General features: G+C 34.5%; 1 pseudogene; it reads right to left on the minus strand.

Moving 5' to 3' along the window:
- Positions 1 to 221: 221 nt before the first annotated feature.
- LOC114374532 lies at positions 222 to 16,683 on the minus strand (annotated as a pseudogene).
- Positions 16,684 to 25,126: the final 8,443 nt, after the last annotated feature.

A 25,126-nucleotide genomic window follows, 5' to 3' on the forward strand; every position in this document is an offset into this window, starting at 1 on the left:
TCACGTGACTGTCCTTGAGGAATATTAACATCAAAGTCATCCAATTGAATGGTCTTTAAATCGTTTAGGACACTAACGGATCTAACACTTTTGGTGTTCACTACCATGATGTCATCATCACCAAAGGGTTCATTGATCTTAGACGGTTCTTCCTGTTGCATTTGCAGCTTCTTCCTAGCGCCTCTTTTGACCCTTGGACAAGTTTTCCATGATGTATCGTGTTACACACCTGAGCAAGGCACTATGGGTCTCATGTAGCTTTGAATCTTACATGTCAGCTTGTCCATAGCAGCTCTCAGCCCCTAAAAAAATAAACGATGCACTTGTTAAATATTTATTTAACTTAGGTCATAGTATATACGTGATGGTGATTTTGTGACTAGACTTGTCACACACACCTCAACTGTGAAAGTTAGGGAACGCAAGGTAAACTCACTCTGGCTTCGGGCAAGTCCACTTCCATATTCGTAGAAATACAACGACGTTGACTCTCCTGTCCATCATTATAGATTTATTTAGATTGGTTTCCCTTATGAGAAAAAACTTTCAGTAATGGGAGAAAACTTACACCACCACGAGATGGATCAATGTCCATAACTTTTAAAATACTTGTGCTATACACTGAAATACATGGAATAAACAAATAGAAAATTTAGTATCTTATAGTGGCAGTTTAAGAAAATGTTTTATTTGCAACTTCATGTCTTATAAAGGAGAACTTTCAAAGCAAGAGAAGCAACTAAGAGTTGGAGATCGATGAACCTTTGCGAATTACCAGATACTAGAGAAAGTTTCTACAAGTAAACGTCGTATGTGAGCGTGTAAGGTGTCATGTAAAATGGGAAATCTTACACGAGATTGAAAAGTACAGTCAGGAAGTCACTGAACTCACATGTGCAATCACATTTAATGTTGGAAAAGCCCTTGATGGATTAGGTTGACAGAAAACCATTCGAAATGGTTCAATAAAACAACTCCAAATGAAAAGTTTGGTGCGATTTATTTATATGAGAGATTACTCTTTTCTTAACCTTAAATATTTATTTTTTTAGATACATAACTAATATACATTTCTAGGAGAAATTATTGCAGGATTATGGTTCTACGATTTTTTTAATGATTACTTAATGTAAATATTGCAATATTGGTCTTCATTTTATTTTTTAAATCATATTTTATTTATAATAATTGGTTTAAATTATTTTTAATGATGACTTAATGTAAATATTTTTCAAATTATGGGGCCAAAAGTTGTGGAACCTTCTCCATTAGCTCATCCAAAAAGTTGTCGATCTCCAACAAAGACACATGCATTGCTTTTAATGTAACCTTGTTGTAGTCCTATGGACTTTTATAGTTTCAATCAAATGAAAAAGTTGGTTTTTAATTTATCAAATTCCTTTTTCTCAGTTATGTGGTTAGTTTTGTAATAATAATAATAATAATAATAATAATAATAATAATAATAATAATAATATATTAAAGAACATTCCATAGATAAAGTCAAACCATTCTAAACCCAACTTTTGATCCATGATAATTTTACTTCTTAAACTCTTTCGATATGCACACCCCGACAACATCTACTATTACATCTAATGCTATGGCAGTATGGCTGCATGGTAATGAATCTGAACAACTAGACATAAAAAAACTGGTGAAAAAAAGACTACTAGAATGGAACCTTAAACATCTAATACGAAACCCGACAAGCCTAACCTAGTATCCTTCCAACCTTAATCACCGCCCCTCTCCAAGTTGTGCATTCAACTCTCGCACTTGGTCTGACACTATGCTCAGCTGCATTTGCAACTGCAATTTGTCATCCTTCATGGTTTGCATCTCTTGTGTCATTGTTAGCATCTTCTATTCAAGGCTTTTCATACTATAATATTTGTAATCATAAATACACCTTCCATTTCTCAAAATAAGGTTTTGAATCAAGGACACAACAACGTCTTCTTGAGCATCATAGTCAGTTAGTTTGAATCTTCCCACAAGACAAAGATGGTTTCCAATTTTGCCAGTCATTACAATCCCTGAATACCTTCAAAATTCCTTTCCATCAAAGAACATAACCTCCAGTAACGTGTAGGTAAGGGTAGGGAGAGAAAGAGCTATACACAATTGCCCTAGCCATTTTTGCATGCAATGATTCAACACAAAAGCGGGTGATGTGGCCTTCTCAGCAAAGGTGATGGTGTTGCTACTTGTGATGGCCTCATATGAAGCCAATGTGCAAGTCTTCAAATATTACACTTCCTCGCTATGAAAAATTCTGAAAATGAACACCATTTTATACGTACCTTCACTTGGAGAAAAGGAGTTTAGAGGATGCACTCTTGCATGTTGTGTGGCTTTACATTCGCTTGACTAGCCTTAATTCCATATTTCCTGCAAAGGTCTAGCCAGTGAAATTAAGCTTTCTCATGACTTAAAGGAGTGGAGGTGGTTGTTCGGATACTCATCAATTTGTGCCTTGCACTCATACGCACCTTGAGTAATATATGTCGGGCTTCCTTTCAACAAAGACAACAAAATACTTTTGCTTCTTAGACGGATTCATATCACGTAGATGGAGTTATCTGTGATAAGGGTGGGTAAGTAGAGGACCAAACTATATATCAAGGTAGAGGCACTTACTATCAATTAAAAAAGTTGTTGGACACATGGTTGAGTAGATGACCAATAATTAATGTTCTGTATGGTAATTCGGTTATTTTTTAAAGACCAAAATAACAACACGTGCTATTTCAACCATAAAAATAAGTGCTTACTACCATTACATTTGAAAGGAGCTGATTAGTTTAGTTTGCTTTTAATAGAGTTAGTTCTTGTGTATGTTATACATGCCAAAATATTTGGCCAGGAATCAGTCTTTCATTGGTTTCTTCAATGCATGCGTTAGCGTCACCCGTACCTTGAGTCTACCGGGCCTTGTACTTGTGATGTAACAAGTCAAAATTGCTAGCAGACTGTCAACCCTAATTTTAGACTTTAAGTTAAATCATCCACCTAGAAAGTGTTATTTCATATCTTTTGCGAATATCTAAACATTTGTTTCCTTACCCGTAATCTATATAGACTCACTCATATTTTATGGAGTAGATATTGACATACCCTTATTGCTAATGGAACTACCCACCTGGATGTTTTCTAATAATATTTTAAAAATGTCTTTTTTTAAAAGAAATTATACGTGGAAATTATATTTTTTTTGTGTAAATTTTTTATTTATAAACAGTGTTTTATTTTTTATTACCAAAATTTCAATTTTTAACTAACCACATTTATGATAGCATGCCATGCTAGTCGTACCCTTGTAGAGTTCGATGCAATCTAAATTGTGTATTTTGTCTGTGAAATCTTGGTCGTTTGTCATAACTCACAATATAACAATACAAGATGATAATAAATACAAGTGATGGTCTAAGCTAACTCATATTCACCATATTGGAATCAAAATGGAGGGAGTTGTTGTTGTGTATTATGATGATGATATGGTATCAACTTGTGACGGGGTATTGTTTGAATATCCTAAAAATGCTAAATACATTAAAATTAGTGAGGAAATGTCTCTCATTTCTTTGAGGAAAGCAGTTATAGATGTCATTGAAGGTGGAAGAAGCTTGTTTGAGGTTTTTTTTTACCATAAGCATGTATACGTAAGTAATGGCTATGTGGAGTATGATTGTATGAAGCTTAAAGACGACAACAATGTGGAGAAGATGTTTTCATTTTTTTGGAGTTCAGTTCTAAAGGATCAATACACTTGTATGCAATGGTTGACCGATCTTCAAAAGAAATCCTTGTAGTGATGCATAAACCAAGGAAACCAAGATTTGCCGAAGAGATCAATGATTTGATGCATGGGTCAATGATGAAAAATACCTTTAATAATGACGATAGATCCATCCAGTCATGTATTTAGTTGATCAAACCTATTTTGCCTGTTTTTCATCTTCTGTTAATGTGTGTACCCATGCTATTATTTTAGTTGTTATTGTTGTTTGTTTCATGATTATAATCGAACTATGATTTTTCGTTGCATTAATAAGCGTGTGTTGTTTGAACATAAAAGTAGGATAAGAAGACTTCCCTTTGAGTTCTTAACCTTCACAAAGTACAACACAACAATGTAGAAGCAAAGCTTCATGGTGAATCAAAGGTGATTCAAAGGTGTTTTGATGATAACAATGATGATAACAAAAGATGACGACAAAGGTGATGACAAAAAGCTCAAAGATCAATCAAAGAACAACTCAAGTGAATCAAGAATAATTCAAGAGTTCAAGATAAGAATCAAGAAGAATTCAAGACTCAAGAAGAAAGTTTAGAGTCAAGAATCAAGATTCAAGGTTCAAGATCTCAAGAATCAAGATCAATATTCAAGACTCAAGATTTAAGAATCAAGAGAAGGCTTAATCAAGATAAGTATGAAAATTTTTCTCAAAAATTGAGTAGCACATGATTTTTCTCAAAACATGTTTACCAAAGAGTTTTTACTCTCTGGTAATCGATTACCAGATTGTTGTAATCGATTACCAGTAGCAAAATTGTTTTGAAAAAGTTTTCAAATTGAATTTACAACGTTCCAATTAATTTCAAAAAGCTGTAATCGATTACAATGTCTTTGAACGTTGAAATTCAAAAGAGTTACCAATGCCTTTGAACGTTGAAATTCAAATTCAAATGTGAAGAGTCACATCCTTTCACATAAAAGCTTTGTGTAATCGATTACACTTATTTGGTAATCGATTACTAGTGATTGTTTCTGAGTAAATCAAAAGATGTAACTCTTTAAAAGGTTTTTGACTTTTTCAAATTGGTTTTAAGTTTTTCTAAAAGTTATAACTCTTTTAAATGGTCCTCTTGGCCAGACATGAAGAGTCTATAAATGCAAGACTTTGATTTGCTTTTCAATACACTTTTACACTTATTCAATCAATCTTTTACAAGCCTTGAATCCCTTTGAACTTCTTCTTCTTCTTTGTGCCAAAAGCTTTCTAAAGTTTTCTAGTTTTCTAAACCTTGAAAACTTGTGCTATTCATCTTTTCATTCTCTTCTCCCTTTGCCAAAAAGAATTCGCCAAGGACTAACCGCCTGAATTCTTTTTGTGTTTCTCTTCTCCCTTTTCCAAAAGAACGAAGGACTAACTGTCTGAATTCTTTTGTGTCTCCCTTCTCCCTTGTCAAAGAATTCAAAACGACACAGTCTGAAAATTCTTTTGATTCTTCCCTTTCCCTAATACAAAAGTGTTCAAAGGACTAATCGCCTAAGAATTCTTTTGTATCCCCATTCACTAAGTATCAAAGGTTTAACCACCTAAGATCTTTGTCTTAACACATTGGAGGGTACATCTTTTGTGGTACAAGTAGAGGGTACATCTACTTGGGTTTGAATGAGAACAAGAGAGGGTACATCTCTTGTGGATCAGTTCTAGTGGAGGGTACATCCACTAGGTTCAAAGAGAACAAGGGAGGGTACATCCCTTGTGGATTTTTGCTTGTAAAAGGATTTTTACAAGGTTGAAAGAAATCTCAAGGACCGCAGGTCGCTTAGGGACTGGATGTAGGCACGGGTTGTTGCCGAACCAGTATAAAAACTCTTATGTGTTTTTTTCTTTCTTCCCTACTCTTTTACTTTCCACTGTGTATTTAATTTCTACTTTTACTTTCTGTTAAGTTTCTCTTCTACTCCTCATTCTCTTAACAATTTAGTAAAAGCCTTAGAAAAGTAAAATTTTAATTAGTAAAGGTTTAGGAATAATTAATTAAACCCCTCCTTCTTAATTATTCTGAGGCCACTCGATCCAACAAACAATGCCTTAGATACAAGACAAATTACAAACTACAAAAACAACATCCAATATCATAATGAAGATGCATCTGACAATACATCATAATGATGATGATCTTAACTTTAACAAATCAAATGCATTCACTATTGTTCAAAACCAACACCTGTAGGACAACATCATGTCTTCCAAGTGCATTCACGCATACTAGTGTTCATTAGAAGATATATGTTACAACATTTCCCGATGTACCATTGCTCAAATCCTCATGCCTATAAAACATATATAATAATATTGGAACAAAAGCTTAGGGTCAGACAAGTAGTGGATTTAAGGACTATATGTAAGTTAGGTTAAATTAATTAGCTAGTTCGATATTTTAGCCAACATTAGGTAAGGTTAGGGTTACTTAATTACTCAATCAAACTCATCATGTAAACTTATAACAACACTATTTATACTTGTGGGATCAAACCCACGCATGCACTATACTAAATACAACATAACACAATACTCAAATGTGTTAGGTCAAATCTAATTTTGTATTGTTAACTATATAAACAACTAAAATCGCTTGCTTTCTGATTTCCTTCAACCTTCAACTCGTTATATTTTAATCATTACTTGTACTACAACATCATTGTATTTTTTATATAAGCCCTAACTGTTCAACATACCTTTTATAATAGTTTATTTACCATAAAATTATCATTAGTTATATTTATCCACCACACATTATTAAAGATGTTTTCAAATTATTTGTTATATTACTGCAAGTATTAGGTTTATCATTACATTAACAAAATATCAAATAAGCTATAATATTCATCCTTTTACTATACAAAGTGTTCATGGATCTTCCATAATATTGTCTCACATCAAGCTGGTACTACTTTAGGGTCATTCTTCAAAACAGTATCTTAATTTGTGCAACTAACAAGGCCATACTACATTTGCATTCTATCTACCATTGACCTACTGTATTGTGCCTTATAATAAATAATTGTTGGGCTTTTTATGAAGGATGTAGATCAACCTTCTTATTTTCTACATTATTCTCTTTCTTTTGCAATATGGTTGTTCTTCTCATACTCATCTCCAACTTACAACTTCAGATGTCTAAAATGTCTTCTTCTATTGTATGTAACTACAAAACCCCTCTAAATAATTTTTTAAAGGCTTCTGTGAAATCATTGGGAATGAGCATTGCACCCTATATCAACCAATCTTAGCACGGTTTTTCAATTTCATTTGATTGGGACCTCTACTCAAGCATTTCAACAAATACCATATTCCTTTCCCAATTAATTAACACACCTAAAACACAAACCATGCATATAAATAAACACCACCCTCATGTTAAAAAAACTACCACTACAGATAACCACATATGGGTTCTCACCATTTAATAGCGGTAACAATAAGCAAAGCCACCAACCATAAAAGCTGCACCTCCCTATCAAATGGCTGCACCAATCTGCATATCATCAATGCCAGCATCCAACACCACCAACCATACACGTCAAATCTTTCCCCAAAGGCGCAAAAATCCACTAATGAAACCATCCTCGACTACACTTCCACAATGGACTTGGCACCAAATCATAGTGGAACCCTCATCCATCAAGATCCCTATTTAACAGTTAAATTTAAATGAAATGTAATAAATTCAAAAGGGGTATTTTTGTTCATAGAAAAAGGACATCTGCATAAAAGTACATTAGAGATTAAAAAATTTGAAACAAATAGAGATTTAAAGATTAGGTTCCTGGTCACAAATCTTAGCCTTTCAATATTAAACATCATATTTGACGATTTAAACATCCTCTTCCACCAAACGTGACTTAGTTTCCTTGTCCATGCTAGACACACTCTCTCAATAAACTCTAAAATTATATTCTTGTTCCCTAACATATCCTATTTCTATTGCTCCTAAAATTTCTAGTTTTGTTTACATCTTTGTATTATGACAAATAAGTTCAACTTATTTTTTTTATTATGCATAAGACCAGCACCTTACCACTCCACTTAGAAGCCAACACGCCCATAATCCAATTCTTTTATTTGACCTCTATTAGTGGAACCCTATAAAGGAGAACTGGATGTAGCTGAGATTGAGTGAATCAGTATAAGTTGAGTGTTTCTACTTCTCTCCTTGATGGTTTATTGAGCATTCTCTTAGCACTTTTTGTCCTTCTTTTCATACCAAGTATTTGCTTGAAAAAGTGTTTTAAAGACTCTATCTTATTTAGTCACTAGACGATAAAGCTTGGCCTTATTAAAACCTATTTCTTTTCAGTGAACGACTTACCTTACATATACATATTTGTCTATCTTTGAGTTAAAAGTTTTAAAAAGTTATTATCTTTGATTAACATACTATTCACCCACCTTCTAGTGTGGTTGTTGTTATTTCAATTAAATTAAGTTGGAGATGTTTAGGATGTGATAAGGTGCTTGTGTGCCAAGTTTGAATACATAATTGCTTAAATTGTGAGTGGTGGGTCTAAATTGCAAAGCCTATAACTTGTGAATTCTATGTCAAGTAATATGATTTGAAGTTGTTTTTTATGGTGTTAAGTACGTGCTTGTGTCAATACTCAATAGAAATCATAAAGGTGAAAATGAAAGAGTTATACTATATTATGATATGTATACCTAATGGAATTATTGAATTTTGCTTGTGTAGGCATCACGTCTTTTGACATTATTATCTAAATTGACAAATTGAATTGACATTGGCCATTTTATAATTACATAGCTTGATGTCTTATCTTTTAAATTAAATTGACTTTACCTCAGCTACATTTTCCTACAATTTATATCAAAATTTTATCATAGACATGTCGTATGTGAGAATCTGTTGGACAACTTGTGTTTTTACTGGATTTGCGTACAAATCAAGCGATTCTAACTTTGGTTCTGTAAATGATAGACCCTACCTCAATTTTGGAATTTTAAAATAGAACTTAAGTGTAGGTAATCTAAGTCCTAAGTCCTATGTATTCATGCCCTATGCAAGGTTATTTAAGTCCTAGGTCCTTCAGTTCAAACATGGTAACTTGATAAAATGGATCTAAATTTGAATGATGCAGGTAGAGAATATACAAGTAGCTAGAGACTTTAAATTAGTTGAGGTTTGATGATTTGGTTTTATTGCTATTAAAATTTGATAACAAAAGAGTTGTTTTGTATAGACTCGTATATGTAGGTCTAGAGGGTTTTGATTATGATATTTTAGAGCCTTTTAGTTCTGGAAGACTCCTTTTTGAAGCAATTGAACCCATAATTTTTAATCATGTACATAATGCTTTTTGAATTTTATCGCCAGGGAAGTTAAAGGACTTTTATGCAGATTTATTTTGTCATATATAATGTTATGGCTTAAATATAAGATGTGATTTAAACTAATGAATAGAAATGCATCCTTAGACTTATGAGCAATGGGAGCACCAAACTTTGGTTAATAGACTAGTCAATGATGTCATATAAGCAAGCTAGAGTTAAGTAGCATGAGATACCAATATTATTCATGTTGCAACCCGTGGTTGCCCTCCTATCTCACCCTCATAGTAGCAGTCTGAGGTGAACCGAAGCTCACATTTTCACCATATAGTAATCCTTAGTGTTATCTAGCTAACCCATGCAACCACATGATGAATTGGTGAATATAACCATAAACTATGAGTAAAAAGAGATGCTGCAGAATTTTCTACAGAATGCCTTGACTTGGATCCTTCCTTAATCACCTAAATCCCACTTCCTTAGTTGAGAATAACCCCTCTAACTCCTGGTACATAAGAGACATACGATAGTAAAATTTAATTCAGTTCCAAACCATAGTTGAATGAAGATTAGTGATAATACGAAAAACTAATCCTTGTAGTGTAGGTGAAGTGTCATAGAAAAGAAGATGTATTCTTAAACTTACTCATTAGAGTGGAGCTAGGAGCTATCTAGTTTAGATTCTTTCAGGGGCTTCTAGATATATGACTCGAATTCTATGTATAAGTGCTAGTAAGTTAAAGAAAAGGTTAAGCAACCATAACCTCTTCAATCCCCATTACAGTCAAAATTTCAAGAAAGACTCGGGAGTGTGAAATAAAGTGATGTGAATATTTGTGATCTAAAATGGCTTGGGATATAACATTGAAAAACTTTCTGTATGTGATAAAGGGTACATAATAACTATTTAATAACTAAAAAATTCAAACTAAGTTATAAGGTAAAGTTGCAAGAAATTCAAATTGGTTGGTACACACTAGGACAAGTTTTTGTTTTTATTGATGTGATATGTATGGCAAGATAATTGACATGGCTATGTGTTACTATGATTCTTATAACTCTGAGATGCTTATGGATGATGAAGATTTGATTGTATGTGAAATTTTGTGGATTCTATGTGTTTCTCTTGTCTTGGTGTGACCTTAAGATGAGTGAAGTTGCTATCGATAATGTGATTTACTTATACTGGTTGGGCTGATCTGATTGGAATTAGTTAAACCCTTTTGGTGAGTGTTGAGGGGTAAAAATGCACTCATATCTTTATTACACAAAAATCACACAACCAAGAACATGAGATAAAAAGATTACAAATTGATTTAACGCATTTCAGGCCATCATCCCTACATCCACAACCTCAACCTTAACTTTAATTTGATTAACATGGTTTGGACCCTCATCCTTACATCCACGATCTCCTCACAACAAGTTTTTAAGACAAGCTTAATAAACTTCTAATCCTTCCCTCAACATGACCACCCACCCACTTTCACCTAGGGTGGTAATCCCCTCTTTAAGCTGGATAATTTTTCTCATCTTAAGAAACTCTATATATAGATCTAGCATTATAATCTTAAAAGAGGAAACAAATATCTAATTTACAAAATATATCTTTAATTCTAAATAGCATCCTAGAAATAAGATAATATCATTTTTTTAATCTAAACAATATCCTAGAGATTTGAAATTACAAATTTGAATTATTTCTCAACTATTCTTTCCTCAATTAAAATTTAATTTCATCTTCAATCTTCTTAGCTGCTTGTCACGCTTCCGCTTCCACTTTGCTTGCACAAAATCTGGTATGTTCTCGATCTGCTCCACAAGTACCGAATGGTGACACTTTTAGACTTGTACCGCCAACTACCTCCAGTGGAACATGCCACTTGACTATCACATCACCAAGTAGACTTTCAACACAAGGACCCCACACAGATCCACCATCAACCTCCTTAAGCTTCTTCAATACTCTTCTCTCTGGTCACTAGGCCCCAAGATCATTCAGGCTTTGATACCGATTGTTGGGAAAAAACACTCATATCTTTATTACTCAAAAATCACACAACCAAAAACAAGAGATAACACCATAAACAAAATAGAAAAAGGTTACAAATTTGTTTAATATGGTTCGGGCCCTCACCCCTACATCCACAACCTCAACCTCAATTTGTTTAACGTGACTTAAACCCTTATCCATACATTCATGATCTCTTCATAACATGTTCTTAGGACAAGTTGGACAAACTTGTAAACCTTTCCTCAACATGACCACCCCCTTTGTTTCACCTAGGAAGGTGACCCCTTCGTCAGGCTGGGTAATTTTTATCATCTTAAGAATCTCTATATATAGACCTAGCATCATAATCTTAAAAGAGGAAACAAAATCTCTAATTCATATATATATATATATATATATATATATATATATATATATACATTTTTAATTCTAAACAACATCCTATAAATAAGACTATCATTTTTTAAATCTAAACAATATCCTAGAGATTTGAAATTATAAATTTCAATTGTTTCCCAATAGTGAGCTTAGACCATTGCATGTCTATATTAAGATGTTATTGGCTTTATGTCATTGGAGCACTTGTGTAACCTTCAATGAAGTGATTAATGTGGCGTGTCTGATATGAGAGTTATAAATGGATAATAGTGTTATTGTGCTTAAATATATGGGTTCTTAATGTTGTAGTGCTTCTCCTGAAACTTTAATCTTGTAAGAGCTTTCTTGGGAGAATTCAACTGCCTCCAATTTCTTTAATAACAAATTTATGCAAGATGAAACTTAATGAATTTTTCATACAACAAAACTACTAGGCTTAGTGCCAACTACCCAACTCAGTACCACTTTAAGGCTCAATGACAACTCTAAAGCTTGATGCTAGCTTTCAAATAAAATCAGGCAGATAGGTTGTTATATCCCCTGGATAAACAATCTAATCTCTTGTGGTTAGGTTGTTATATCCCATGAGAACCAAGTTAACTCATATGGATAGGTCGTTATATCCATTGAGATTCAAAATAACTCATGGGATAGATTGTTATATCCTTTCAGTCCTAAATCAACTCAAGCAGATAAGTTGTTATATCCCTTGAGAACTCATGTTGTTAGGTTGTTATATCCCTATGAAAACTTCTTAACTCTTGTGGATAGGTTGTTATATCCCTTGGGAATCAAGTTAACTCAGTTGGATAGGTTGTTATTCCTTTGAGAAACTTTCTTAACCCTTATGGATAGGTTGTTATACTCATTGAGAAGTAAATTTTAGATGAATAAACCTTTATGTCCTACAATAGACATGAACAAGCAACCACATCCCACTATACTTTTGAAATAGTAGTGACTAATAGAACAATTTAGCTTGATATGAGTGTATTACATAATGAACCGTCTAATCGTGTCGTGAAATTCGAAAGTACATGTATGTATAAATCACTTACAAGCTTTCTTCCTTTGGTAGTATTAAACGTAGGTGCATATGAACTATACTAGGTGTTTTACTTACTCGTGTTGTGTAGTGTTTCAAATTCCTATTTCAATATGCAATTGCATTTGCTTGTGGATTAATGTGAGTGCAAGTATCTACAAAGGCGTATAAATTAATACATATGGTTGTGATTTAACAGATGCATAACTATATGTACATTTCCCCTAAGTGTTAGGATGTGTATTTATCTTTCCTTCCTATTTCACATATTACCATGAACCTCACTCCTTTCTTTCTCTATGCTGCCTGGTTCTTCTTTATGATGAACAACAGGGAGAGTTGACATGCACAAGAAGCAGCAAAATTAGTGGAGCAAATGGATATTAGGACCGAAGGCAACTAATTCTTTCTCTAGGAGTCTCCCATATTTGTGTTTTGTTGTTTCGGGTTTATGTGTATATATTACTAAAGTAAGGATGGCTTGTCAGAGGAGGTTTAGTTGTTTTAAGTATGATTTATGTATATACTATTTATCTCTCATGACATTAGAAGCCATGAAATATTTTCAACAACTTTAACTTCTTTATTTACACTACTGAAAAAAGTGCATTTAACGACGGTTTTTTGACACAATCAAAGATGGTTTTGAACCATTTTTGAAGCCTATGCCGTGTAAAGTCAAGAATATCCACGACAGTTCCTAAAAACTGTCTTAAAAAAGCTATCACTCTAAGACGGTTTTCAAGCAAATAATCCTCTTAGAATGATATTATTCTAAGACGGTGTTTTAATGAAAGCCATCTTAAAACATGTTTTTTTTTAATGATGATTCTGAGATGGTTTTTTAAATAACTGCCTTAGAATGTACACTTTCTTAGACGATTTTTCCAACAACCGTCTTAGAATGTATTTAAAAAAAAAATTAAATTCTAATAAAATAAAATAAAAAGAAAACTTCTAATAAAATAATAGAAAAGTTTAATAACAAATTTTCTATATCAAGTCTAATAAAATAATACAAAAAAAGAGAGAAATTTCATAAAATTTTCTAAGAAAATGATTAGACTTAAATTGGAAAATCTTTTCACTTTCATTGTTTAATTGATAAAAATGAGAAAACCATACAATTTACAAGATGATTTTAATAAATTTATTATTAATTGTTTTGAATACAAGCTACAAGGTAAAGTAGTAAGAAAATCAAGGAGGCCATAGATAGAGGGAAATAAATATAAATCTCTTTACGTGCGAACTAAAACTATATATATGACTTAGTGATTATGGTACGAACTAAAACTATATATATGACTTCAAAATATGAATAAAATAAATATAAATCTCTTTATGTGCGAACACATATAAAATCAATTGCAGCATTCATGTTATGCAACTTAATTGCTAAATCAGAAGTTGAGCTGCTCAAGCAAGCAACATATTTGTGGAGTAAAACATGAAAAGCAACATTTGTGTGAAATAAAACCTTCAAATCTACTATCAAAAATGAACCTTCAAAAAAGCATAAGGAAAAATCAACCTCACTTTATGTCCTCCTACTGAAATATAGAAATAGGAGACCACAAAGATTGTATTCTAAACCACATCATCAAAGGGGCCATCAATGATCTTATAAAATCTTAGGATGAAATTGTACCAAACCAAAACTAATTGCAACTTCTTAAATGATAGATTCACCAAAGGTAGAGATCTAAACGTAGTTCATGCTTTTGTTTAGTGTCGTAAAAACTAATTATGTAGAATAAAAGCAACCAAATAACAAAATTTAACTTACAATATCAACATTCACAAGGTTTTCAAAGCCCTCATCGACAATTGCACACAACTGAGGGAACTCTTCCATCGCAAACAATATTGGAGCTATAAGAATTCCCTGCAATAATTTGTTGGACCAAAACCAAATCATACAGTGGATAAAACAAAACACAACAAATCTCATGAAGAATAAAAGGGAAAACAAATCATAAAATAATAGTTAAAAGAATTTTCTTTTAAATGGCACCTATCCAAAAAAAGGTTGTTAGCATAGAAATTTAATCAACGTAAAAAAAAAATTCTAAATGATGTCAAAAACAGGAACAAGAAAGAAGCATACTAAATAACACATTTATTTAAATATATTAAATGATACGTTTCATGCCATAGGACTGGCAGTATTATACTGGTCTTTTATAACTTTTTCAATCTTCTTTCATTTGGTAGGTTTTTTTTGGAGGATTCTCATTTGTAATAGAATTTAACTAATTTCTAGGTTGATAAATATTTTTTATAACTGAATTACAAACTTATAAATTACAAGAAAGATTGTTATTTCATTCAACCCCTAGCCATAGACAATGTCCATATAAAATCATATATGCATCATGTAAACGTGGACAAAACCTTAAGTAGATAAAGAAATGAGGGATCATGGTTCTATACATACTAGTGTATCATTTTTAACAAATTTCACCATTCAAGACTCATGTTTCTAAGGGAAGCTGGTCCTTGCCTTTAGATTTGGAGTCAACATTGGCTTTAAGGTATTTGTACACATGACTATAAACAATAAGAACAAGCAGAGGAAGTAAAACATACAAATCTCCACACTTTTGGTTGCATCAGCCATCTCAGAATTTGATTGTGCATCATATTCTTAATTTCTCAAGTAAGCAAGGTTTGCATTCAGCCATTCACCAACATAGAGCCACCGTTTTGGACGAGAGAAACCCTTCACTATGATGGAGATTTTGCCAAAAGTTAATGGCAAGTTGCTGCTAACTTACTATTGTTTCTCTTATTGCGAACTATTGTTTAATGGTAAGTATATTTGCCACTAGTTTGTATCTTCATGTGCTCTTTCCCTTGTAATTTCTAGAGAGCTTACCGCAAGGATTTTAAATAAAGCTGATGGAACTTCTCCATCGCTATTTATTGCGTCAGATTATATTTTGGAAAATTTATACACAATCACTTTGACTCCATGAATGGGCTCTAGTCATGTGTACAAGAACCCTTTCCAAGGGAAGATGATGTGCCTGTGAAATCAAGCACATCACCTATCAACTGAAATGCCAAACCCTACAAAATAGAGAATATAATATGTACAAATAGGAAGATAGATATCAACTAAACGTTGCCAAATGAAATGGTGGATACATCCGTAACAGTAATACTAGGTTCATTAATTCTCTTTATGCAAAACATTAAACTATAAATCATTAAACACATTGTTTACAATAGAAAACATCATACTTTAACTTAATAGTGTAAATCCATGACTAATTGAATATACAAACCAGATTTTTTCCATACTCAAAAGCAAGCATTGCAACGTCTGTTGTTGGGCCTGCAAGGATGGGCATTGCCTTGCAACTATTTGACATTAAAGGTGCAGTCTTGTAGTAGGTCTTTTGCATATAATATTCCATGCTGAAAATATAAACAATTATGAGAAATCAATCTAACCATAGATAGGATATATCTCCACATTTTTTAGAATTAAGAGTGATCTATAATTATGTGTTTGTGCAAGGGAAAATAAATGAATTTTTATAAAGAAAACATGAATTACTAATATGATTCATATTTTATAAAACAAAGGTTAACTTCCTAGCACAGAAACACACATGCACATAAATGATAGAAATAGACCCATGCATACCGACACTGTTGATCAAATGTTGTAGTCATCTACATGGTCTCCCCAGTTACAAGATGCTCTACAACTTTTGCAATTAAAGATACAACCTACAAAAATGCATCTTAGGTAGATGACATAAACATAATTGTCTACCATCAAAGAATCTAGACACATCTTTAAAACTTTTCATGTTTACACAACATATTACCCATTTAGCTTACCTCTATTTTTCAAAGAGGCTAGAGCAACACAAACCCGAGAAAGCAAAAAATCCCTAGCCAATACTGCCAACTGCATAAAAACAACATAAAACTTAAGCAAGCTACACCCACCATGTGACAATATGTATGTAGAAAATGTAACCTAAAAAATAATGAACAAATGGTATGTAATATGTAGGCAAAAAAATTCACAACTTTATATATACCATATCGTCCATTAAAAAATTCAACAAACCAATACCACGTCTGGTATCTGCATCATCCAATACATCATCATGAATAAGGCTTGCCACCTTTGACAACATTATGTGAACATTATTTTGTAATAGTGATAATGAAAAAAATATTCTTACAAGTGTATAAAGAGGCATTTTGATCATATACCAGCACTGCGAGGAACATGGAGAAGCTCAAGATCGGTCACTGTAGCTCCTCCGGTTCAAGCTCAATCAAATGGTCTAAAACCCCATACGCTTTATCCATTTTATGCGCCATGATTATGACCTCCATTAGCAAGTGGAGCACATCAGTGTCGCGCGGGTTGGTGTTGAGACGCTCTTCGAGAAGCCTCTCTGCTTCCTCCTTGGTGAAGGTAGTGTCGGACTCGGCGTCGGGGGGAGTGAGCGGGGGTGTTGATGATTAGGGGATGGGAAGTGCATGAAAAAGAAGGCAGCGATGATGATTAACAAAGTTAGGGTTTTGAGGAGAAGGAGAGGGAGGGGGTGTTTCTTGGGGTGCAAAATGCGGGGTCTTTTTAAATATACGAATGTGAGAATAACACCAATTTCTAAGACAGTTTTTAAAAAACCATCTTTGAATACTTCATTTTTAAGACGATTTTCTTAAAACTGTCTTTGAACACTGATTTTCTAAGACGGTTTTTATAAAACTGTCATCATATATATTTTGTTATTTACAAAATTGTCACTGCCTTATATATTAAGACGGTTTTTGGGAACCGCCTTAGAAAGTGCGTCGTAAAAAGTTAGTTTTTTTAGTAGTGTTAGGTTCTATATATTTGAAACCTTAAGATATCTTATTTTGGAACTTGATTATAACTGTTTATCATGTATCTTAGAGTCATAAAGGCCTATGCCTTGTTTTATGTTGTCATTGAACTATTGGTTATTTGATGAATTAAGCATATTTATTTTATATAAATAATTTCATATAAGGTATTTAGATTTCCAGTTGCCTGTATTCTTTCCTTTTTGGTTATATATTATTGTCCCACTACCATGACATGTATTTCCTTTAAAAGGAGTTCAATTCACGCTTTTATAACGAAACAAGTTTCTTTTTCTTTTTTAAAAGTGAAAAAAAATTGCCACTATTTTTGGAAATATTTATTCTAAGTCTTCCAACTTATGTTAAGATAAGTTTCCAATGAGTAAGTCCTAGCTCTGACTTGGCATGCCCTTACATCAAGACTTTCCTTGCATATGCCATTCCATATTTTATGGTTGTAATGTGAAGTATGTTGAATATATGGATTTTTGTCAGTAGAGCTATGCCATTCATCTTGAAGATGTGGATATTCACTCTATGGTTTCCATCCTCTCCACCACCTTATTGTGTTTCATGCCTTTCTTTTATTCTTTTGCATAACCTAACAAAGTAATTATGCTTCCATGTTTTAGTTGATCTTGTGTTTTTGGTATTCCTCCAAGAGTTGTATGTATATATGTGGAAATTAATTATGATGTTACCTGAGCAAATGTTAACTCCTAGGCAAGTGCACCAATTCGTCCAAGTAGTATTTTAAAATGGTAAAACCAAGTGTCGAGTCCACAAAAACTTTGACTGTACTCAGAGGTTGTATATGTCCAATTTTAAGCAATTAATGAATTGAATTAAATATTTGTCGAGTGATAATGCACAAATATAAAGTCGACGTAAATTAAACTACAGAGCAAAGCGTGTGCAAGGATGAGAAAACAAACACTTGGAGTAGTGAAATGATGGTTGATGCAGAATTACGGACTTGTTGGGGGCTCAACTTACCAAAACTAATCTTGATGCAGTATTAAGGATTTTTCTCTATTTAATGTTATTCCAATTATTACCTACATCTACTAACCTACTCTAGCCATGATTACTCACGTGAGAGACTAAATTACCTAATTTTACTCCCAATACCTTAAGAGCTATGTCAGATAGCTTGCATTACCGCAGAGATGCATAATTTAGGCTAAATAATACCATTCTATCCCTAAAGATGGATTACCTGGATGTTCTTTTCATGTTCTTAAGAAATAAACATCCTTTAATGCCTAAACCCTATAACATTACGTGAGAATGTGCGATCAAACCATAAACGTGATCATAAGCACATAAAAGAGACAATAATATCAAAATAACATTAAATAGATAGTTAGAATCATTACATCAAGAGTGTTTGGTTGTTAAGGTCCCAACAATGGGTGGTTTAGCCTCTCATTGTCATGAGGGGTTTACAAATACTAAAAGGGGCAAAAGGAATGGAAGAAAATGGAGGAAAATGGAGATGAATGGAGATGAGGTGCTCCAAATGAGTGGTTCCCTCCAGTGGGTCGTGCCCTAACTCTCACTCTCTACTGCTCAATAATAGCCCTAGTTTAATCCTCTCTCTTTTTTTCTTTAAAACGCATCACAATCATGTTTTACAACATTGATTATACACTAAGCGAGATGGCACGCTGAGGGTTGTGCACACATGTCCAACTGGCTTAAGTGACCATGCACTAAGCTATGTGGTGCGCCCTTAGTGCAGTTGCACATGACAACTGACTTCCAAAGTGGACAAAAACTCAGAAGAAGCTATATTCCTAATGTTTTAACACAAAAAAAAGCAATAAAAGAGAGGAAATTAGATGATTGCTATGTGATTTAAATACACAAATTACCTATGCATAACAGTTATCAAACTCCCCCAAATTTAAAGCTTTGCTTGTTTTCAAGCAAAAGTAAACTAAAGCTACACTAAGTTAGATAAATGGTGATGTTCAGGATGTAACTATTCACAATAACTGAGATAATTGGGTATTTTTTATATAATTTCAGTATCCAACCCTCAAGTTCACACTTGTCAATGTTTTCATGATGGGATCATGCCAAGGATGCACTCAGAGGTTAGCAAGTATGACAGGAATCAAAGAAGATCAACCGTGCTTCACTCCTCACAAGGCTAGTGTTTCTCTCAAGCACACAAGTGTTTCAGTTATGTGTATTTCATTCAAACCAATTGAAGTTACAATTTTTGAATTTGCACATAATCTCATTCAACACAATAGCGTGCACACAAAATGGATCACTAAGGACTATATTTTTATAAGGCTTGTAACGTGGCTGGGCTAACAAGGAAATCATGGTTTTTCTCAGGATTCAAACACATAGGTTCTAGGAGAGCATTCACCCATCCCCTATCTACTTGACCACTAAACCTATATTATCATACCACACACTTAACAACACACAGGGAGTTTCCTGATCTACATTTGCTTTCAGTCGTTATTTCCATTTTTTTATTTTTTTAATATCAAAATACACAAGCTTAGCGTGAGTCTACGCGCTAAGCCCAATTCATGAAATTGCAAAACCTAAGAAAGTTTTGGGCTTAGCGTGCCTCTCCGGCTTAGTGAGAGTTGCAGGTGAAATCTAGCCTGCAACTTTCGGTTAGCGGGCTGTGTGCACTAGTGAGAATAATTGGCTCGCTTAGCCGGTGATTCCATGCTTAGCCAATTATTGCCTTGAAGTTCTAGAGGTGTAGTGCGGCTTAGCTCGTATGCTCGTGCAACAAGTTGGTGGGTGTGCGCTAGGCCTGCACTTGCGTGCTAAGCTGTTAGTCGCCTTATACGACTAACTTTTGTATAGAAAACATTTTCTAAAACTTGTATAGTTCCCCAATTTATAGTTATTTTGTAGGAATTTGTATATAAATCTTGTTTTGCTTGAATAGTTGTCTTTAGAGTATCTCCCATGTGACTTAATGATAAAATTTGCACAATTTCAGGTCAAAAGAGGCTAAAATCTTGAAGTGCTAAAGGGAGCAGTTGCACTAAGCGGACCCTGTGGGCTTAGTGTGCGTCCACCACTAAGCGCAGCTTCAGCGTGCTTAGCATGACAAGCGAATTTGGAAGACCACAAGGATCAAGACCGCGCCCTAAGCGTGAGATCAGCTCGCTAAGCGAGTCATTTGTCTCTTGCTAGGCTCAGTGCACGACTAGTGCCAAGCCCAAATGCACTTACTTGCGCTAAGCACGAGGGTGGCGCTAAGCGTGATGTCGTGATTTTAGAGCCTATTTAAGCCTGAATTGTCAGAATTAGGGTGACGAATTTTGGAGACCAGAGCTGCATACTTTTGCCCAGAATTCGAGGTAGTGCTCTAGAGGCAATAGAGAGGCAGAAGCTAAGCAAGGAAGCTAGGGTTCATCACTTTGAGAGATTAAAGAGTGTTTGAGTGATTTTGAGGTGCCAAGAAGAGGAGGAGGGATCTCCCTTCTTGTGTAAACAATAATTGCTTTGTACTTTTTGTCTCATTTGCATTAGGGTTCCTTGCATGGTTGGCTAAACACCCTAGTTGGGGATTTCTAAGGAACAATTGATGTAATTATCTTTAATATCTAATTAATTGTGTTTTGTGTGTTCAATGCTTCTTTCAATGCTTAATTACTGCATGCTCTTGGTCTGATCACCTATTTGTGTGTACTATTATGTGACTTTAGCATTGGGAAATATATTGTTGCCTTAGAACTTGATAGAAGCAGGACTAAATAACTACATTACCAGGGATGGATTGTGGGGTTTTGGTTTTATGAATATGCTGTGATGATAATGCTGTTTAAGTTAAGCCTAGTCTTACAAGAGAGATCTACGGATGAAGCTTAGGTTAAATTAGTCTAAACTTACGAGGGGTCAAGGTTTAGTACTTTAGGCTATAGCATAGAACACAAGAACATGATTAATTAGAGAAATATCTTCATACGCTCAACTTGTTTGTTAGAAAGACCCAATGCATTTTACCTATTGTTGTCAACTTTTACTTACTTGCATTTACTGTTTTTACCATAGAATTAGTTTATTTCTATTTTTAACCATCGATTATCAATGTTGTCCCAACAATGCCTTACTTCTGAATAAAACTCTGTCTAATAAGCAAGTTCCCTGAGTTCGATACTCGGATCACTCTGTTTTAATTTTAAATACTTGACGACCCCGTGCGTTTTCCAGTGTTTCATTTCCCTTGAATATATTTGTTGAAAATTGGAGAAAAAGGAAACATATGGGAAAATGAACATAAGCCCAATTCGTAATTGACCTAAGAGAGAGAGGTTTTTAGGCTTAGCGCAACTCAATGGCTTAGCGAGACTTGACAATCCAAACTATGCACTTAACAAGCTAGTGCGTGCTAATCCTAATTTGAATTTTTCCAAAATAGAGAAGTTTTTAGGCTTAGCGCGACTCAATGGATCAGTGTGCCTTTCGCAAGAATACATACTCGCTTAAGGCGATATAGTGTGCTAAGCACATGATGACAATCTTCAAACATAATAGCCAACAATTTAACACCACCCAACTACACCACTATTAATCATGCAAAGCATACCAAAAAATGAGCAACATCACACCACAATAGCAACAAGCTCACAAAATTATTTAAAGTCAAGTCATAACCAAAATGAATCAATATCCACAGTCTAGTTGAAGGGTTATCCTGGTTGGGACAATCTTCAAATTCCAAATACTTTGGCTCATAGAGAGAGGTATCAAATTAATGCTCGCCCCCAGATCAATGAGAGCTTTTCCTACTGATACAGTCCCAATAGAGCATGGAATGGTCACACTTCTAGCATCCTTGAATTTTTGTGGCAAAATTCCCTAAATTATTGCACTACAGTTCCCTTCTACCACAATGCTCTAGTTGTTGATGTACTTTCCTTTCTTCATGAGAAGGTCCTTCAAGAATTTAGTGTACATCAACATCTGCTATAGGGCTTCACCAAAAGGAATGGTGATCTCCAGCTTCTTATAAATATCAAGGAATCAAGAAAAATGTCGCTCTTTTTCCTTTTTGGAAGCCACCAAAGGATATGGGGCATTCTTTATAAGCACATATGGTTCTTCTTTTCTCGCTTCTCTAGCTAGTTGACTCTTGGTCTTATAGACTAAAACCTCACCATCACCCTCTTTATAACTATTTTTCTTCTTCTTCATTTTTCTCATCTCTCAATTCTTTCTCTTTATTGTTAGCGTCTTTCTTTTTCCTCTCATCCTCTACTTCCTCATCATTAACACCTTTCACCACTCCCTCAACTCTCTCTTTGTTTTCAAGGTTCTCTTTCCTCTTGCACCTTGTAAGGACCACCTTGCATTCCTCCTTTGGGTTCTTCTCTATGTTTGCCACAAAGTTCCCAGTGGGTTTCTCAGCCAATTGCTTAGCAATTTGGCCCACCAACACCTCCAAATTCTTAATTGCTGACCCAATGCTCTTATGATTGGAAATAGAGACTTGCATGAATTGAGTCAAGGGGTCCTCCAGCATGGCGGTTCTCTCATACAAATTAGGGCCTTGATTGGAGGAACCTCCTTGATCCTTGTTGAAGTTGTTCCCAGGATGGAACCTCCAACCTTGACCCTGGTTCTGAGAGAAATTGCCCCCTGATGATAACCTGGATTCCCTCCTTGGTGATACCCTTGGTGGTTTGGGTTGGCGCCATGTAGTTGACCTCTTTAGATGCTTCCTCTTGAGTCATGCACATGCCTGACTCATTAGCTCCACCACACAGGGTACATCCCTCAGTGACTCAATGAGGGTCTCAATTTGCTTGGCTAAGAGCTTATTTTGAGCCAAAATGCATCTTGAGACGTGAGCTCAAGAAGACTTTTCTCTGCAGATGTGTATGCTCTATCACGGAGAACGACATGATCACTAGCTGACATATTCTCTATAAGCTCTATAGCTTTATTAGGGGTCTTCAATTTAATTTTTCCACCAGCAGAAGCATCAAGGAGTTGCTTAGAATGGGGTCATAAGCAATCAATAAATATGTTTAACTGAATTGGCTCACTAAACCCATAAGTGGGAGTCCTTCAAAGTAGACCACAGAAGCGGTCTAGAGCTTCACCTAGTGATTCATTAGGGAACTGGTGGAATAAGGAAATCTCTACCTTCCCCTCAGTAGTTTTAGACTCCGGAAAATACTTCTTCAAGAACTTCTCAACTACCTCCTCCCAAGTTCTCAAATTGTTTCCCTTGAACAAATGAAGCCATCTTTTTGCTTCACCGGCCAAGGAAAAAGAGAACAAATTAAGGCGGATGGCATCTTCCAGAACCCCCGCGATCTTCACTGTGTTACATATTTCTATGTAAGTGGCCAGATGAGCGTATGGATCTTCATTTGGTAGACCATGGAAGAGGTTGCCCTCAATCAACTGAATGAGGAAGGGTGGATATGAGATATTGGTCGCTTAAGCTTTCGGCCGCACAATACTAGTGAAATACTGTTGTGTTGAGGAGCTAGAGTAGAACTCTAGAATTACTCTTGGTGGTCTATCTCCTGCCATTGTAGGCTCCTCAAAGATGGGATGCAGATTAGGCACTGTCGGTTCCTCAAAGACAATAGGAAATGTTGAAGATGATGCAGAGCATGAGGCTTATCTTTCCCCTTGATTTGCCTACCTCTCTTGTTGCTTTCTTCTTTTCCTTGAAGCGTTGTTTCTCCGACAGGTAACCTTAATGTCTGGATTTAATGGAACAAGGTCATCCTCCGAAGTTTTACCTCATATACAAGAAGGAAAACAACTGAAGAATATGTTAACAAGGTCAAAGAATTAAATGCAAAATAGAGTTAAGATAAAGAATTAAAGAAAAAAGAATGATTGCTTAAAATTAGGATATGCAAACTACTAAGTACAAGGGACAAAGTTCCCCAACAACGGCACCAAAAACATGTTAACTCCTTCACAAGTGCACCAATTCATCCAAGTAGTATTTTAAAATGGTAAGACCAAGTGTTGAGTTCACAGGAACTTTGACTATACTCAGAGTTTGTATATGTCCAATTTTAAGCAATTAATGAATTGAGTTGAATACTTGTCAAGTGATAATGCACAAATATAAAATTGATGTAAATTACATTACAGAGAAAAGTGTGTGTAAGGACCAAAAAACAAACACTCGAAGCAGTGAAATGAAGGTTGATGTAGAATTACGGACTTGTTGGGGGCTGAGCCTACCAGAACCACTCTTGATGCAATATCAAGGATTTTTCTCTATTTGATGTTATTCCAATTATTACCTACATCCACTACCCTACTCTAGCCATGATTCCTCACATGAGAGAGACTAAATTACCTAATTTCACTTCTAATCCCTTAAGAGCTATGTCAAATAACTTGCATTGCGAGCAGAGATGCATAATTTAGGCTAAATAATAACATTCTATCCATAGAGATGGATTACCTAGATTGTCTTTTCAAGTTCTCAGTAAATAAAAAATCTCTAATGCCTAAACCCTATAACATTACAGGAACATGGACGATCAAACCTAAACATGATAATAAGCACAAAATAGAGACAATAATATCGAAATAACATTAAATAGATAGTTAGAATCATTACATCAAGAGTGTTTGGCTGCTGAGTTCCCAACAATGGGTGGTTTAACCTCTCATTGTCATGAGAGGCTTACAAATATAAAAAAAGGCAAAAGGAATGGAAGAAAATGGAGGAAAATGGAGATGAATGAAGATGAGGTGCTCCAAATGAGT

Source organism: Glycine soja, chromosome 2, assembly GCF_004193775.1.
Source record: "Glycine soja cultivar W05 chromosome 2, ASM419377v2, whole genome shotgun sequence".
NCBI classification, from domain to species: domain Eukaryota; kingdom Viridiplantae; phylum Streptophyta; class Magnoliopsida; order Fabales; family Fabaceae; genus Glycine; species Glycine soja.